General features: G+C 41.3%; 22 non-coding genes across 22 annotated transcripts; all 22 read left to right on the forward strand.

The window, feature by feature from the left end:
• The first annotated feature begins 121 nt into the window (after positions 1 to 121).
• On the forward strand, positions 122 to 194 carry TRNAF-GAA (transfer RNA phenylalanine (anticodon GAA)). Its single transcript has one exon. It is a non-coding gene; the product is annotated as a tRNA-Phe (tRNA).
• A 1,023-nt stretch (positions 195 to 1,217) lies between these two features.
• Positions 1,218 to 1,290, forward strand: TRNAF-GAA (transfer RNA phenylalanine (anticodon GAA)). The gene has a single exon. It is a non-coding gene; the product is annotated as a tRNA-Phe (tRNA).
• A 632-nt stretch (positions 1,291 to 1,922) lies between these two features.
• TRNAF-GAA (transfer RNA phenylalanine (anticodon GAA)) lies at positions 1,923 to 1,995 on the forward strand. The gene has a single exon. It is a non-coding gene; the product is annotated as a tRNA-Phe (tRNA).
• A 309-nt stretch (positions 1,996 to 2,304) lies between these two features.
• On the forward strand, positions 2,305 to 2,377 carry TRNAF-GAA (transfer RNA phenylalanine (anticodon GAA)). Its single transcript has one exon. It is a non-coding gene; the product is annotated as a tRNA-Phe (tRNA).
• Positions 2,378 to 3,782: 1,405 nt separating this feature from the next.
• Positions 3,783 to 3,855, forward strand: TRNAF-GAA (transfer RNA phenylalanine (anticodon GAA)). Its single transcript has one exon. It is a non-coding gene; the product is annotated as a tRNA-Phe (tRNA).
• A 309-nt stretch (positions 3,856 to 4,164) lies between these two features.
• On the forward strand, positions 4,165 to 4,237 carry TRNAF-GAA (transfer RNA phenylalanine (anticodon GAA)). The gene has a single exon. It is a non-coding gene; the product is annotated as a tRNA-Phe (tRNA).
• Positions 4,238 to 4,928: 691 nt separating this feature from the next.
• TRNAF-GAA (transfer RNA phenylalanine (anticodon GAA)) lies at positions 4,929 to 5,001 on the forward strand. Its single transcript has one exon. It is a non-coding gene; the product is annotated as a tRNA-Phe (tRNA).
• A 1,023-nt stretch (positions 5,002 to 6,024) lies between these two features.
• Positions 6,025 to 6,097, forward strand: TRNAF-GAA (transfer RNA phenylalanine (anticodon GAA)). Its single transcript has one exon. It is a non-coding gene; the product is annotated as a tRNA-Phe (tRNA).
• Positions 6,098 to 6,729: 632 nt separating this feature from the next.
• TRNAF-GAA (transfer RNA phenylalanine (anticodon GAA)) lies at positions 6,730 to 6,802 on the forward strand. The gene has a single exon. It is a non-coding gene; the product is annotated as a tRNA-Phe (tRNA).
• Positions 6,803 to 7,491: 689 nt separating this feature from the next.
• TRNAF-GAA (transfer RNA phenylalanine (anticodon GAA)) lies at positions 7,492 to 7,564 on the forward strand. The gene has a single exon. It is a non-coding gene; the product is annotated as a tRNA-Phe (tRNA).
• A 284-nt stretch (positions 7,565 to 7,848) lies between these two features.
• TRNAF-GAA (transfer RNA phenylalanine (anticodon GAA)) lies at positions 7,849 to 7,921 on the forward strand. The gene has a single exon. It is a non-coding gene; the product is annotated as a tRNA-Phe (tRNA).
• A 309-nt stretch (positions 7,922 to 8,230) lies between these two features.
• TRNAF-GAA (transfer RNA phenylalanine (anticodon GAA)) lies at positions 8,231 to 8,303 on the forward strand. Its single transcript has one exon. It is a non-coding gene; the product is annotated as a tRNA-Phe (tRNA).
• Positions 8,304 to 8,611: 308 nt separating this feature from the next.
• Positions 8,612 to 8,684, forward strand: TRNAF-GAA (transfer RNA phenylalanine (anticodon GAA)). Its single transcript has one exon. It is a non-coding gene; the product is annotated as a tRNA-Phe (tRNA).
• Positions 8,685 to 8,993: 309 nt separating this feature from the next.
• TRNAF-GAA (transfer RNA phenylalanine (anticodon GAA)) lies at positions 8,994 to 9,066 on the forward strand. The gene has a single exon. It is a non-coding gene; the product is annotated as a tRNA-Phe (tRNA).
• Positions 9,067 to 9,375: 309 nt separating this feature from the next.
• TRNAF-GAA (transfer RNA phenylalanine (anticodon GAA)) lies at positions 9,376 to 9,448 on the forward strand. The gene has a single exon. It is a non-coding gene; the product is annotated as a tRNA-Phe (tRNA).
• A 309-nt stretch (positions 9,449 to 9,757) lies between these two features.
• On the forward strand, positions 9,758 to 9,830 carry TRNAF-GAA (transfer RNA phenylalanine (anticodon GAA)). Its single transcript has one exon. It is a non-coding gene; the product is annotated as a tRNA-Phe (tRNA).
• A 309-nt stretch (positions 9,831 to 10,139) lies between these two features.
• On the forward strand, positions 10,140 to 10,212 carry TRNAF-GAA (transfer RNA phenylalanine (anticodon GAA)). The gene has a single exon. It is a non-coding gene; the product is annotated as a tRNA-Phe (tRNA).
• Positions 10,213 to 11,974: 1,762 nt separating this feature from the next.
• TRNAF-GAA (transfer RNA phenylalanine (anticodon GAA)) lies at positions 11,975 to 12,047 on the forward strand. Its single transcript has one exon. It is a non-coding gene; the product is annotated as a tRNA-Phe (tRNA).
• Positions 12,048 to 12,331: 284 nt separating this feature from the next.
• TRNAF-GAA (transfer RNA phenylalanine (anticodon GAA)) lies at positions 12,332 to 12,404 on the forward strand. Its single transcript has one exon. It is a non-coding gene; the product is annotated as a tRNA-Phe (tRNA).
• Positions 12,405 to 13,477: 1,073 nt separating this feature from the next.
• Positions 13,478 to 13,550, forward strand: TRNAF-GAA (transfer RNA phenylalanine (anticodon GAA)). The gene has a single exon. It is a non-coding gene; the product is annotated as a tRNA-Phe (tRNA).
• A 284-nt stretch (positions 13,551 to 13,834) lies between these two features.
• TRNAF-GAA (transfer RNA phenylalanine (anticodon GAA)) lies at positions 13,835 to 13,907 on the forward strand. The gene has a single exon. It is a non-coding gene; the product is annotated as a tRNA-Phe (tRNA).
• Positions 13,908 to 14,216: 309 nt separating this feature from the next.
• TRNAF-GAA (transfer RNA phenylalanine (anticodon GAA)) lies at positions 14,217 to 14,289 on the forward strand. The gene has a single exon. It is a non-coding gene; the product is annotated as a tRNA-Phe (tRNA).
• Positions 14,290 to 14,553: the final 264 nt, after the last annotated feature.

The raw sequence follows: 14,553 nt of genomic DNA on the forward strand, positions 1-14,553 counted from the left end.
TATTTTGAATATGATTTTGATTTCTTTTTTCCTTTGTCGATGTTTGGAGTTTTCACCGTGGAAAAGATCAAAACACCACAAATTTGACGGTCTTAGAATATTGTAAAAAGTTGTGCTTGCAGCCGAAATAGCTCAGTTGGGAGAGCGTTAGACTGAAGATCTAAAGGTCCCTGGTTCGATCCCGGGTTTCGGCATGTTGCTATGAGTGTACTTGGTACTCGTTTCTCTCTTCGTGTGTTGTAGTTTTGGCACCCATGAAAGTGCGAAATCAGCAGAAAGTCTGGCAGTTTGGGAAAATTCTAAAAATATAGCAAGACAAAGCAGGTCCGTGAGAAGTGTGTTAAAATGACAGTCCCAGACACATTCTTGGTTTTCTGCAACCTATTTTGAATATGATTTTGATTTCTCTTTTCCTTTGTCGATGTCAAAACACCACAAATTTTACGGTCTTAGAATATCGTAAAAAGTTGCGCTTGCAGCCGAAATAGCTCAGTTGGGAGAGCGTTAGATTGAAGATCTAAAGGTCCCTGGTTCGATCCCGGGTTTCAGCATGTTGCTATGAGTGTACTTGGTACTCGTTTCTCTCTTCGTGTGTTGTAGTTTTGGCACCCATGAAAGTGCGAAATCAGCAGCAAGTCTGGCAGTTTGGGAAAATTCTAAAAATAAAGCAAGACAAAGCAGGTCCGTGAGAAGTGTGTTAAAATGACAGTCCCAGACACATTCTTGGTTTTCTGCAACCTATTTTGAATATGATTTTGATTTCTCTTTTCCTTTGTCGATGTCAAAACACCACAAATTTTACGGTCTTAGAATATCGTAAAAAGTTGCGCTTGCAGCCGAAATAGCTCAGTTGGGAGAGCGTTAGACTGAAGATCTAAAGGTCCCTGGTTCGATCCCGTGTTTCGGCATGTTGCTATGAGCGTACTTGGTTCTCGTTTCACTCTTCGTGTGTTGTAGTTTTGGCACCCGTGAATGTGCGAAATCAGCAGCAAGTGTGACAGTTTGGGAAAATTCTAAAAATAAAGCAAGACAAAGCATGTCTGTGAGAAGTGTGTTAAAATGACAGTCCCAGACACAATCTTGGTTTTCTGCAACCTATGTTGAATATGATTTTGATTTCTCTTTTCCTTTGTCGATGTTTGGAGTTTTCACCGTGGAAAAGATCAAAACACCACAAATTTGACGGTCTTAGAATATCGTAAAAAGTTGTGCTTGCAGCCGAAATAGCTCAGTTGGGAGAGCGTTAGACTGAAGATCTAAAGGTCCCTGGTTCGAACCCGGGTTTCGGCATGTTGCTATGAGTGTACTTGGTACTCGTTTCTCTCTTCGTGTGTTGTAGTTTTGGCACCCATGAAAGTGCGAAATCAGCAGAAAGTCTGGCAGTTTGGGAAAATTCTAAAAATATAGCAAAACAAAGCAGGTCCGTGAGAAGTGTGTTAAAATGACAGTCCCAGACACATTCTTGGTTTTCTGCAACCTATTTTGAATATGATTTTGATTTCTCTTTTCCTTTGTCGATGTCAAAACACCACAAATTTTACGGTCTTAGAATATCGTAAAAAGTTGCGCTTGCAGCCGAAATAGCTCAGTTGGTTCGATCCCGGGTTTCAGCATGTTGCTATGAGTGTACTTGGTACTTGTTTCTCTCTTCGTGTGTTGTAGTTTTGGCACCCATGAAAGTGCGAAATCAGCAGCAAGTCTGGCAGTTTGGGAAAATTCTAAAAATAAAGCAAGACAAAGCAGGTCCGTGAGAAGTGTGTTAAAATGACAGTCCCAGACACATTCTTGGTTTTCTGCAACCTATTTTGAATATGATTTTGATTTCTCTTTTCCTTTGTCGATGTTTGGAGTTTTCACCGTGGAAAAGATCAAAACACCACAAATTTGACGGTCTTAGAATATCGTAAAAAGTTGTGCTTGCAGCCGAAATAGCTCAGTTGGGAGAGCGTTAGACTGAAGATCTAAAGGTCCCTGGTTCGATCCCGGGTTTCGGCATGTTGCTATGAGCGTATTTGGTTCTAGTTTCTCTCTTCGTGTGTTGTAGTTTTGGCACCCATGAAAGTGCGAAATCAGCAGCAAGTGTGGCAGTTTGGGAAAATTCTAAAAATAAAGCAAGACAAAGCAGGTCCGTGAGAAGTGTGTTAGAATGACAGTCCCAGACACAATCTTGGTTTTCTGCAACCTATGTTGAATATGATTTTGATTTCTCTTTTCCTTTGTCGATGTTTGGAGTTTTCACCGTGGAAAAGATCAAAACACCACAAATTTGACGGTCTTAGAATATCGTAAAAAGTTGTGCTTGCAGCCGAAATAGCTCAGTTGGGAGAGCGTTAGACTGAAGATCTAAAGGTCCCTGGTTCGATCCCGGGTTTCGGCATGTTGCTATGAGTGTACTTGGTACTCGTTTCTCTCTTCGTGTGTTGTAGTTTTTGCACCCATGAAAGTGCGAAATCAGCAGAAAGTCTGGCAGTTTGGGAAAATTCTAAAAATATAGCAAGACAAAGCAGGTCCGTGAGAAGTGTGTTAAAATGACAGTCCCAGACACATTCTTGGTTTTCTGCAACCTATTTTGAATATGATTTTGATATCTCTTTTCCTTTGTCGATGTTTGGAGTTTTCACCGTGGAAAAGATCAAAACACCACAAATTTGACGGTCTTAGAATATCGTAAAAAGTTGTGCTTGCAGCCGAAATAGCTCAGTTGGGAGAGCGTTAGATTGAAGATCTAAAGGTCCCTGGTTCGATCCCGGGTTTCAGCATGTTGCTATGAGTGTACTTGGTACTCGTTTCTCTCTTCGTGTGTTGTAGTTTTGGCACCCATGAAAGTGCGAAATCAGCAGCAAGTCTGGCAGTTTGGGAAAATTCTAAAAATAAAGCAAGACAAAGCAGGTCCGTGAGAAGTGTGTTAAAATGACAGTCCCAGACACATTCTTGGTTTTCTGCAACCTATTTTGAATATGATTTTGATTTCTCTTTTCCTTTGTCGATGTCAAAACACCACAAATTTTACGGTCTTAGAATATCGTAAAAAGTTGCGCTTGCAGCCGAAATAGCTCAGTTGGGAGAGCGTTAGACTGAAGATCTAAAGGTCCCTGGTTCGATCCCGTGTTTCGGCATGTTGCTATGAGCGTACTTGGTTCTCGTTTCACTCTTCGTGTGTTGTAGTTTTGGCACCCGTGAATGTGCGAAATCAGCAGCAAGTGTGACAGTTTGGGAAAATTCTAAAAATAAAGCAAGACAAAGCAGGTCTGTGAGAAGTGTGTTAAAATGACAGTCCCAGACACAATCTTGGTTTTCTGCAACCTATGTTGAATATGATTTTGATTTCTCTTTTCCTTTGTCGATGTTTGGAGTTTTCACCGTGGAAAAGATCAAAACACCACAAATTTGACGGTCTTAGAATATCGTAAAAAGTTGTGCTTGCAGCCGAAATAGCTCAGTTGGGAGAGTGTTAGACTGAAGATCTAAAGGTCCCTGGTTCGATCCCGGGTTTCGGCATGTTGCTATGAGTGTACTTGGTACTCGTTTCTCTCTTCGTGTGTTGTAGTTTTGGCACCCATGAAAGTGCGAAATCAGCAGCAAGTCTGGCAGTTTGGGAAAATTCTAAAAATAAAGCAAGACAAAGCAGGTCCGTGAGAAGAGTGTTAAAATGACAGTCCCAGACACATTCTTGGTTTTCTGCAACCTATTTTGAATATGATTTTGATTTCTCTTTTCCTTTGTCGATGTCAAAACACCACAAATTTGACGGTCTTAGAATATCGTAAAAAGTTGTGCTTGCAGCCGAAATAGCTCAGTTGGGAGAGCGTTAGACTGAAGATCTAAAGGTCCCTGGTTCGATCCCGGGTTTCGGCATGTTGCTATGAGTGTACTTGGTACTCGTTTCTCTCTTCGTGTGTTGTAGTTTTGGCACCCATGAAAGTGCGAAATCAGCAGCAAGTCTGGCAGTTTGGGAAAATTCTAAAAATAAAGCAAGACAAAGCAGGTCCGTGAGAAGTGTGTTAAAATGACAGTCCCAGACACATTCTTGGTTTTCTGCAACCTATTTTGAATATGATTTTGATTTCTCTTTTCCTTTGTCGATGTTTGGAGTTTTCACCGTGGAAAAGATCAAAACACCACAAATTTAACGGTCTTAGAATATCGTAAAAAGTCGTGCTTGCAGCCGAAATAGCTCAGTTGGGAGAGCGTTAGACTGAAGATCTAAAGGTCCCTGGTTCAATCCCGGGTTTCGGCATGTTGCTATGAGTGTACTTGGTACTCGTTTCTCTCTTCGTGTGTTGTAGTTTTGGCACCCATGAAAGTGCGAAATCAGCAGAAAGTCTGGCAGTTTGGGAAAATTCTAAAAATAAAGCAAGACAAAGCAGGTCCGTGAGAAGTGTGTTAAAATGACAGTCCCAGACACATTCTTGGTTTTCTGCAACCTATTTTGAATATGATTTTGATTTCTCTTTTCCTTTGTCGATGTTTGGAGTTTTCACCGTGGAAAAGATCAAAACACCACAAATTTGACGGTCTTAGAATATCGTAAAAAGTTGCGCTTGCAGCCGAAATAGCTCAGTTGGGAGAGCGTTAGATTGAAGATCGAAAGGTCCCTGGTTCGATCCCGGGTTTCAGCATGTTGCTATGAGTGTACTTGGTACTCGTTTCTCTCTTTGTGTTTTGTAGTTTTGGCACCCATGAAAGTGCGAAATCAGCAGCAAGTCTGGCAGTTTGGGAAAATTCTAAAAATAAAGCAAGACAAAGCAGGTCCGTGAGAAGTGTGTTAAAATGACAATCCCAGACACATTCTTGGTTTTCTGCAACTTATTTTGAATATGATTTTGATTTCTTTTTTCCTTTGTCGATGTTTGGAGTTTTCACCGTGGAAAAGATCAAAACACCACAAATTTGACGGTCTTAGAATATTGTAAAAAGTTGTGCTTGCAGCCGAAATAGCTCAGTTGGGAGAGCGTTAGACTGAAGATCTAAAGGTCCCTGGTTCGATCCCGGGTTTCGGCATGTTGCTATGAGTGTACTTGGTACTCGTTTCTCTCTTCGTGTGTTGTAGTTTTGGCACCCATGAAAGTGCGAAATCAGCAGAAAGTCTGGCAGTTTGGGAAAATTCTAAAAATATAGCAAGACAAAGCAGGTCCGTGAGAAGTGTGTTAAAATGACAGTCCCAGACACATTCTTGGTTTTCTGCAACCTATTTTGAATATGATTTTGATTTCTCTTTTCCTTTGTCGATGTCAAAACACCACAAATTTTACGGTCTTAGAATATCGTAAAAAGTTGCGCTTGCAGCCGAAATAGCTCAGTTGGGAGAGCGTTAGATTGAAGATCTAAAGGTCCCTGGTTCGATCCCGGGTTTCAGCATGTTGCTATGAGTGTACTTGGTACTCGTTTCTCTCTTCGTGTGTTGTAGTTTTGGCACCCATGAAAGTGCGAAATCAGCAGCAAGTCTGGCAGTTTGGGAAAATTCTAAAAATAAAGCAAGACAAAGCAGGTCCGTGAGAAGTGTGTTAAAATGACAGTCCCAGACACATTCTTGGTTTTCTGCAACCTATTTTGAATATGATTTTGATTTCTCTTTTCCTTTGTCGATGTCAAAACACCACAAATTTTACGGTCTTAGAATATCGTAAAAAGTTGCGCTTGCAGCCGAAATAGCTCAGTTGGGAGAGCGTTAGACTGAAGATCTAAAGGTCCCTGGTTCGATCCCGTGTTTCGGCATGTTGCTATGAGCGTACTTGGTTCTCGTTTCACTCTTCGTGTGTTGTAGTTTTGGCACCCGTGAATGTGCGAAATCAGCAGCAAGTGTGACAGTTTGGGAAAATTCTAAAAATAAAGCAAGACAAAGCATGTCTGTGAGAAGTGTGTTAAAATGACAGTCCCAGACACAATCTTGGTTTTCTGCAACCTATGTTGAATATGATTTTGATTTCTCTTTTCCTTTGTCGATGTTTGGAGTTTTCACCGTGGAAAAGATCAAAACACCACAAATTTGACGGTCTTAGAATATCGTAAAAAGTTGTGCTTGCAGCCGAAATAGCTCAGTTGGGAGAGCGTTAGACTGAAGATCTAAAGGTCCCTGGTTCGAACCCGGGTTTCGGCATGTTGCTATGAGTGTACTTGGTACTCGTTTCTCTCTTCGTGTGTTGTAGTTTTGGCACCCATGAAAGTGCGAAATCAGCAGAAAGTCTGGCAGTTTGGGAAAATTCTAAAAATATAGCAAAACAAAGCAGGTCCGTGAGAAGTGTGTTAAAATGACAGTCCCAGACACATTCTTGGTTTTCTGCAACCTATTTTGAATATGATTTTGATTTCTCTTTTCCTTTGTCGATGTCAAAACACCACAAATTTTACGGTCTTAGAATATCGTAAAAAGTTGCGCTTGCAGCCGAAATAGCTCAGTTGGTTCGATCCCGGGTTTCAGCATGTTGCTATGAGTGTACTTGGTACTTGTTTCTCTCTTCGTGTGTTGTAGTTTTGGCACCCATGAAAGTGCGAAATCAGCAGCAAGTCTGGCAGTTTGGGAAAATTCTAAAAATAAAGCAAGACAAAGCAGGTCCGTGAGAAGTGTGTTAAAATGACAGTCCCAGACACATTCTTGGTTTTCTGCAACCTATTTTGAATATGATTTTGATTTCTCTTTTCCTTTGTCGATGTTTGGAGTTTTCACCGTGGAAAAGATCAAAACACCACAAATTTGACGGTCTTAGAATATCGTAAAAAGTTGTGCTTGCAGCCGAAATAGCTCAGTTGGGAGAGCGTTAGACTGAAGATCTAAAGGTCCCTGGTTCGATCCCGGGTTTCGGCATGTTGCTATGAGCGTATTTGGTTCTAGTTTCTCTCTTCGTGTGTTGTAGTTTTGGCACCCATGAAAGTGCGAAATCAGCAGCAAGTGTGGCAGTTTGGGAAAATTCTAAAAATAAAGCAAGACAAAGCAGGTCCGTGAGAAGTGTGTTAGAATGACAGTCCCAGACACAATCTTGGTTTTCTGCAACCTATGTTGAATATGATTTTGATTTCTCTTTTCCTTTGTCGATGTTTGGAGTTTTCACCGTGGAAAAGATCAAAACACCAAGATTTGACGGTCTTAGAATACCGTAAAAAGTTGTGCTTGCAGCCGAAATAGCTCAGTTGGGAGTGCGTTAGACTGAAGATCTAAAGGTCCCTGGTTCGATCCCGGGTTTCGGCATGTTCTATGAGCGTACTTGGTTCTCGTTTCTCTCTTCGTGTGTTGTAGTTTTGGCACCCATGAAAGTGCGAAATCAGCAGCAAGTCTGGCAGTTTGGGAAAATTCTAAAAATAAAGCAAGACAAAGCAGGTCCGTGAGAAGTGTGTTAAAATGACAGTCCCAGACACATTCTTGGTTTTCTGCAACCTATTTTGAATATGATTTTGATATCTCTTTTCCTTTGTCGATGTTTGGAGTTTTCACCGTGGAAAAGATCAAAACACCACAAATTTGACGGTCTTAGAATATCGTAAAAAGTTGTGCTTGCAGCCGAAATAGCTCAGTTGGGAGAGCGTTAGACTGAAGATCTAAAGGTCCCTGGTTCGATCCCGGGTTTCGGCATGTTGCTATGAGTGTACTTGGTACTCGTTTCTCTCTTCGTGTGTTGTAGTTTTGGCACCCATGAAAGTGCGAAATCAGCAGCAAGTCTGGCAGTTTGGGAAAATTCTAAAAATAAAGCAAGACAAAGCAGGTCCGTGAGAAGAGTGTTAAAATGACAGTCCCAGACACATTCTTGGTTTTCTGCAACCTATTTTGAATATGATTTTGATTTCTCTTTTCCTTTGTCGATGTCAAAACACCACAAATTTTACGGTCTTAGAATATCGTAAAAAGTTGCACTTGCAGCCGAAATAGCTCAGTTGGGAGAGCGTTAGACTGAAGATCTAAAGGTCCCTGGTTCGATCCCGGGTTTCGGCATGTTGCTATGAGCGTATTTGGTTCTAGTTTCTCTCTTCGTGTGTTGTAGTTTTGGCACCCATGAAAGTGCGAAATCAGCAGCAAGTGTGGCAGTTTGGGAAAATTCTAAAAATAAAGCAAGACAAAGCAGGTCCGTGAGAAGTGTGTTAGAATGACAGTCCCAGACACAATCTTGGTTTTCTGCAACCTATGTTGAATATGATTTTGATTTCTCTTTTCCTTTGTCGATGTTTGGAGTTTTCACCGTGGAAAAGATCAAAACACCACAAATTTGACGGTCTTAGAATACCGTAAAAAGTTGTGCTTGCAGCCGAAATAGCTCAGTTGGGAGAGCGTTAGACTGAAGATCTAAAGGTCCCTGGTTCGATCCCGGGTTTCGGCATGTTCTATGAGCGTACTTGGTTCTCGTTTCTCTCTTCGTGTGTTGTAGTTTTGGCACCCATGAAAGTGCGAAATCAGCAGCAAGTCTGGCAGTTTGGGAAAATTCTAAAAATAAAGCAAGACAAAGCAGGTCCGTGAGAAGTGTGTTAAAATGACAGTCCCAGACACATTCTTGGTTTTCTGCAACCTATTTTGAATATGATTTTGATATCTCTTTTCCTTTGTCGATGTTTGGAGTTTTCACCGTGGAAAAGATCAAAACACCACAAATTTGACGGTCTTAGAATATCGTAAAAAGTTGTGCTTGCAGCCGAAATAGCTCAGTTGGGAGAGCGTTAGACTGAAGATCTAAAGGTCCCTGGTTCGATCCCAGGTTTCGGCAGGTTGCTATGAGCGTACTTGATTCTCGTTTCTCTCTTCGTTTGTTGCAGTTTTGGCACCCGTGAATGTGCGAAATCAGCAACAAGTGTGGCATTTTGGGAAAATTCTAAAAATAAAGCAAGACAAAGCAGGTTCGTGAGAAGTGTGTTAAAATGACAGTCCCAGACACATTCTTGGTTTTCTGCAACCTATTTTGAATATGATTTTGATTTCTCTTTTCCTTTGTCGATGTTTGGAGTTTTCACCGTGGAAAAGATCAAAACACCACAAATTTGACGGTCTTAGAATATCGTAAAAAGTTGTGCTTGCAGCCGAAATAGCTCAGTTGGGAGAGCGTTAGACTGAAGATCTAAAGGTCCCTGGTTCGATCCCGGGTTTCGGCATGTTGCTATGAGTGTACTTGGTACTTGTTTCTCTGTTCGTGTGTTGTAGTTTTGGCACCCATGAAAGTGCGAAATCAGCAGAAAGTCTGGCAGTTTGGGAAAATTCTAAAAATATAGCAAGACAAAGCAGGTCCGTGAGAAGTGTGTTAAAATGACAGTCCCAGACACATTCTTGGTTTTCTGCAACCTATTTTGAATATGATTTTGATATCTCTTTTCCTTTGTCGATGTTTGGAGTTTTCACCGTGGAAAAGATCAAAACACCACAAATTTGACGGTCTTAGAATATCGTAAAAAGTTGTGCTTGCAGCCGAAATAGCTCAGTTGGGAGAGCGTTAGACTGAAGATCTAAAGGTCCCTGGTTCGATCCCGGGTTTCGGCATGTTGCTATGAGTGTACTTGGTACTTGTTTCTCTCTTCGTGTGTTGTAGTTTTGGCACCCATGAAAGTGCGAAATCAGCAGAAAGTCTGGCAGTTTGGGAAAATTCTAAAAATATAGCAAGACAAAGCAGGTCCGTGAGAAGTGTGTTAAAATGACAGTCCCAGACACATTCTTGGTTTTCTGCAACCTATTTTGAATATGATTTTGATATCTCTTTTCCTTTGTCGATGTTTGGAGTTTTCACCGTGGAAAAGATCAAAACACCACAAATTTGACGGTCTTAGAATATCGTAAAAAGTTGTGCTTGCAGCCGAAATAGCTCAGTTGGGAGAGCGTTAGACTGAAGATCTAAAGGTCCCTGGTTCGATCCCGGGTTTCGGCATGTTGCTATGAGCGTACTTGGTTCTCGTTTCTCTCTTCGTGTGTTGTAGTTTTGGCACCCATGAAAGTGCAAAATCAGCAGCAAGTCTGGCAGTTTGGGAAAATTCTAAAAATAAAGCAAGACAAAGCAGGTCCGTGAGAAGTGTGTTAAAATGACAGTCCCAGACACATTCTTGGTTTTCTGCAACCTATTTTGAATATGATTTTGATATCTCTTTTCCTTTGTCGATGTTTGGAGTTTTCACCGTGGAAAAGATCAAAACACCACAAATTTGACGGTCTTAGAATATCGTCAAAAGTTGTGCTTGCAGCCGAAATAGCTCAGTTGGGAGAGCGTTAGACTGAAGATCTAAAGGTCCCTGGTTCGATCCCGGGTTTCGGCATGTTGCTATGAGTGTACTTGGTACTTCTTTCTCTCTTCGTGTGTTGTAGTTTTGGCACCCATGAAAGTGCGAAATCAGCAGAAAGTCTGGCAGTTTGGGAAAATTCTAAAAATATAGCAAGACAAAGCAGGTCCGTGAGAAGTGTGTTAAAATGACAGTCCCAGACACATTCTTGGTTTTCTGCAACCTATTTTGAATATGATTTTGATTTCTCTTTTCCTTTGTCGATGTCAAAACACCACAAATTTTACGGTCTTAGAATATCGTAAAAAGTTGCGCTTGCAGCCGAAATAGCTCAGTTGGGAGAGCGTTAGATTGAAGATCTAAAGGTCCCTGGTTCGATCCCGGGTTTCAGCATGTTGCTATGAGTGTACTTGGTACTCGTTTCTCTCTTCGTGTGTTGTAGTTTTGGCACCCATGAAAGTGCGAAATCAGCAGCAAGTCTGGCAGTTTGGGAAAATTCTAAAAATAAAGCAAGACAAAGCAGGTCCGTGAGAAGTGTGTTAAAATGACAGTCCCAGACACATTCTTGGTTTTCTGCAACCTATTTTGAATATGATTTTGATTTCTCTTTTCCTTTGTCGATGTCAAAACACCACAAATTTTACGGTCTTAGAATATCGTAAAAAGTTGCGCTTGCAGCCGAAATAGCTCAGTTGGGAGAGCGTTAGACTGAAGATCTAAAGGTCCCTGGTTCGATCCCGTGTTTCGGCATGTTGCTATGAGCGTACTTGGTTCTCGTTTCACTCTTCGTGTGTTGTAGTTTTGGCACCCGTGAATGTGCGAAATCAGCAGCAAGTGTGACAGTTTGGGAAAATTCTAAAAATAAAGCAAGACAAAGCAGGTCTGTGAGAAGTGTGTTAAAATGACAGTCCCAGACACAATCTTGGTTTTCTGCAACCTATGTTGAATATGATTTTGATTTCTCTTTTCCTTTGTCGATGTTTGGAGTTTTCACCGTGGAAAAGATCAAAACACCACAAATTTGACGGTCTTAGAATATCGTAAAAAGTTGTGCTTGCAGCCGAAATAGCTCAGTTGGGAGAGTGTTAGACTGAAGATCTAAAGGTCCCTGGTTCGATCCCGGGTTTCGGCATGTTGCTATGAGTGTACTTGGTACTCGTTTCTCTCTTCGTGTGTTGTAGTTTTGGCACCCATGAAAGTGCGAAATCAGCAGCAAGTCTGGCAGTTTGGGAAAATTCTAAAAATAAAGCAAGACAAAGCAGGTCCGTGAGAAGAGTGTTAAAATGACAGTCCCAGACACATTCTTGGTTTTCTGCAACCTATTTTGAATATGATTTTGATTTCTCTTTTCCTTTGTCGATGTCAAAACACCACAAATTTGACGGTCTTAGAATATCGTAAAAAGTTGTGCTTGCAGCCGAAATAGCTCAGTTGGGAGAGCGTTAGACTGAAGATCCAAAGGTCCCTGGTTCGATCCCGGGTTTCGGCATGTTGCTATGAGTGTACTTGGTACTCGTTTCTCTCTTCGTGTGTTGTAGTTTTGGCACCCATGAAAGTGCGAAATCAGCAGCAAGTCTGGCAGTTTGGGAAAATTCTAAAAATATAGCAAGACAAAGCAGGTCCGTGAGAAGTGTGTTAAAATGACAGTCCCAGACACATTCTTGGTTTTCTGCAACCTATTTTGAATATGATTTTGATATCTCTTTTCCTTTGTCGATGTTTGGAGTTTTCACCGTGGAAAAGATCAAAACACCACAAATTTGACGGTCTTAGAATATCGTAAAAAGTTGTGCTTGCAGCCGAAATAGCTCAGTTGGGAGAGCGTTAGACTGAAGATCTAAAGGTCCCTGGTTCGATCCCGGGTTTCGGCATGTTGCTATGAGTGTACTTGGTACTCGTTTCTCTCTTCGTGTGTTGTAGTTTTGGCACCCATGAAAGTGCGAAATCAGCAGCAAGTCTGGCAGTTTGGGAAAATTCTAAAAATAAAGCAAGACAAAGCAGGTCCGTGAGAAGAGTGTTAAAATGACAGTCCCAGACACATTCTTGGTTTTCTGCAACCTATTTTGAATATGATTTTGATTTCTCTTTTCCTTTGTCGATGTCAAAACACCACAAATTTGACGGTCTTAGAATATCGTAAAAAGTTGCACTTGCAGCCGAAATAGCTCAGTTGGGAGAGCGTTAGACTGAAGATCTAAAGGTCCCTGGTTCGATCCCGGGTTTCGGCATGTTGCTATGAGCGTATTTGGTTCTAGTTTCTCTCTTCGTGTGTTGTAGTTTTGGCACCCATGAAAGTGCGAAATCAGCAGCAAGTGTGGCAGTTTGGGAAAATTCTAAAAATAAAGCAAGACAAAGCAGGTCCGTGAGAAGTGTGTTAGAATGACAGTCCCAGACACAATCCTGGTTTTCTGCAACCTATGTTGAATATGATTTTGATTTCTCTTTTCCTTTGTCGATGTTTGGAGTTTTCACCGTGGAAAAGATCAAAACACCACAAATTTGACGGTCTTAGAATACCGTAAAAAGTTGTGCTTGCAGCCGAAATAGCTCAGTTGGGAGAGCGTTAGACTGAAGGTCTAAAGGTCCCTGGTTCGATCCCGGGTTTCGGCATGTTGCTATGAGTGTACTTGGTACTTGTTTCTCTGTTCGTGTGTTGTAGTTTTGGCACCCATGAAAGTGCGAAATCAGCAGAAAGTCTGGCAGTTTGGGAAAATTCTAAAAATATAGCAAGACAAAGCAGGTCCGTGAGAAGTGTGTTAAAATGACAGTCCCAGACACATTCTTGGTTTTCTGCAACCTATTTTGAATTTGATTTTGATATCTCTTTTCCTTTGTCGATGTTTGGAGTTTTCACCGTGGAAAAGATCAAAACACCACAAATTTGACGGTCTTAGAATATCGTAAAAAGTTGTGCTTGCAGCCGAAATAGCTCAGTTGGGAGAGCATTAGACTGAAGATCTAAAGGTCCCTGGTTCGATCCCGGGTTTCGGCATGTTGCTATGAGCGTACTTGGTTCTCGTTTCTCTCTTCGTGTGTTGTAGTTTTGGCACCCATGAAAGTGCGAAATCAGCAGCAAGTCTGGCAGTTTGGGAAAATTCTAAAAATAAAGCAAGACAAAGCAGGTCCGTGAGAAGTGTGTTAAAATGACAGTCCCAGACACATTCTTGGTTTTCTGCAACCTATTTTGAATATGATTTTGATATCTCTTTTCCTTTGTCGATGTTTGGAGTTTTCACCGTGGAAAAGATCAAAACACCACAAATTTGACGGTCTTAGAATATCGTAAAAAGTTGTGCTTGCAGCCGAAATAGCTCAGTTGGGAGAGCGTTAGACTGAAGATCTAAAGGTCCCTGGTTCGATCCCGGGTTTCGGCATGTTGCTATGAGTGTACTTGGTACTCGTTTCTCTCTTCGTGTGTTGTAGTTTTGGCACCCATGAAAGTGCGAAATCAGCAGCAAGTCTGGCAGTTTGGGAAAATTCTAAAAATAAAGCAAGACAAAGCAGGTCCGTGAGAAGAGTGTTAAAATGACAGTCCCAGACACATTCTTGGTTTTCTGCAACCTATTTTGAATATGATTTTGATTTCTCTTTTCCTTTGTCGATGTCAAAACACCACAAATTTGACGGTCTTAGAATATCGTAAAAAGTTGTGCTTGCAGCCGAAATAGCTCAGTTGGGAGAGCGTTAGACTGAAGATCTAAAGGTCCCTGGTTCGATCCCGGGTTTCGGCATGTTGCTATGAGTGCACTTGGTACTCGTTTCTCTCTTCGTGTGTTGTAGTTTTGGCACCCATGAAAGTGCGAAATCAGCAGCAAGTCTGGCAGTTTGGGAAAATTCTAAAAATATAGCAAGACAAAGCAGGTCCGTGAGAAGTGTGTTAAAATGACAGTCCCAGACACATTCTTGGTTTTCTGCAACCTATTTTGAATATGATTTTGATATCTCTTTTCCTTTGTCGATGTTTGGAGTTTTCACCGTGGAAAAGATCAAAACACCACAAATTTGACAGTCTTAGAATATCGTAAAAAGTTGTGCTTGCAGCCGAAATAGCTCAGTTGGGAGAGCGTTAGACTGAAGATCTAAAGGTCCCTGGTTCGATCCCGGGTTTCGGCATGTTGCTATGAGTGTACTTGGTACTCGTTTCTCTCTTCGTGTGTTGTAGTTTTGGCACCCATGAAAGTGCGAAATCAGCAGCAAGTCTGGCAGTTTGGGAAAATTCTAAAAATAAAGCAAGACAAAGCAGGTCCGTGAGAAGAGTGTTAAAATGACAGTCCCAGACACATTCTTGGTTTTCTGCAACCTATTTTGAATATGATTTTGATTTCTCTTTTCCTTTGTCGATGTCAAAACACCACAAATTTTACGGTCTTAGAATAT

The sequence above is a fragment of the Eleutherodactylus coqui genome, chromosome 3 (assembly GCF_035609145.1).
Source record: "Eleutherodactylus coqui strain aEleCoq1 chromosome 3, aEleCoq1.hap1, whole genome shotgun sequence".
Classification (NCBI taxonomy): domain Eukaryota; kingdom Metazoa; phylum Chordata; class Amphibia; order Anura; family Eleutherodactylidae; genus Eleutherodactylus; species Eleutherodactylus coqui.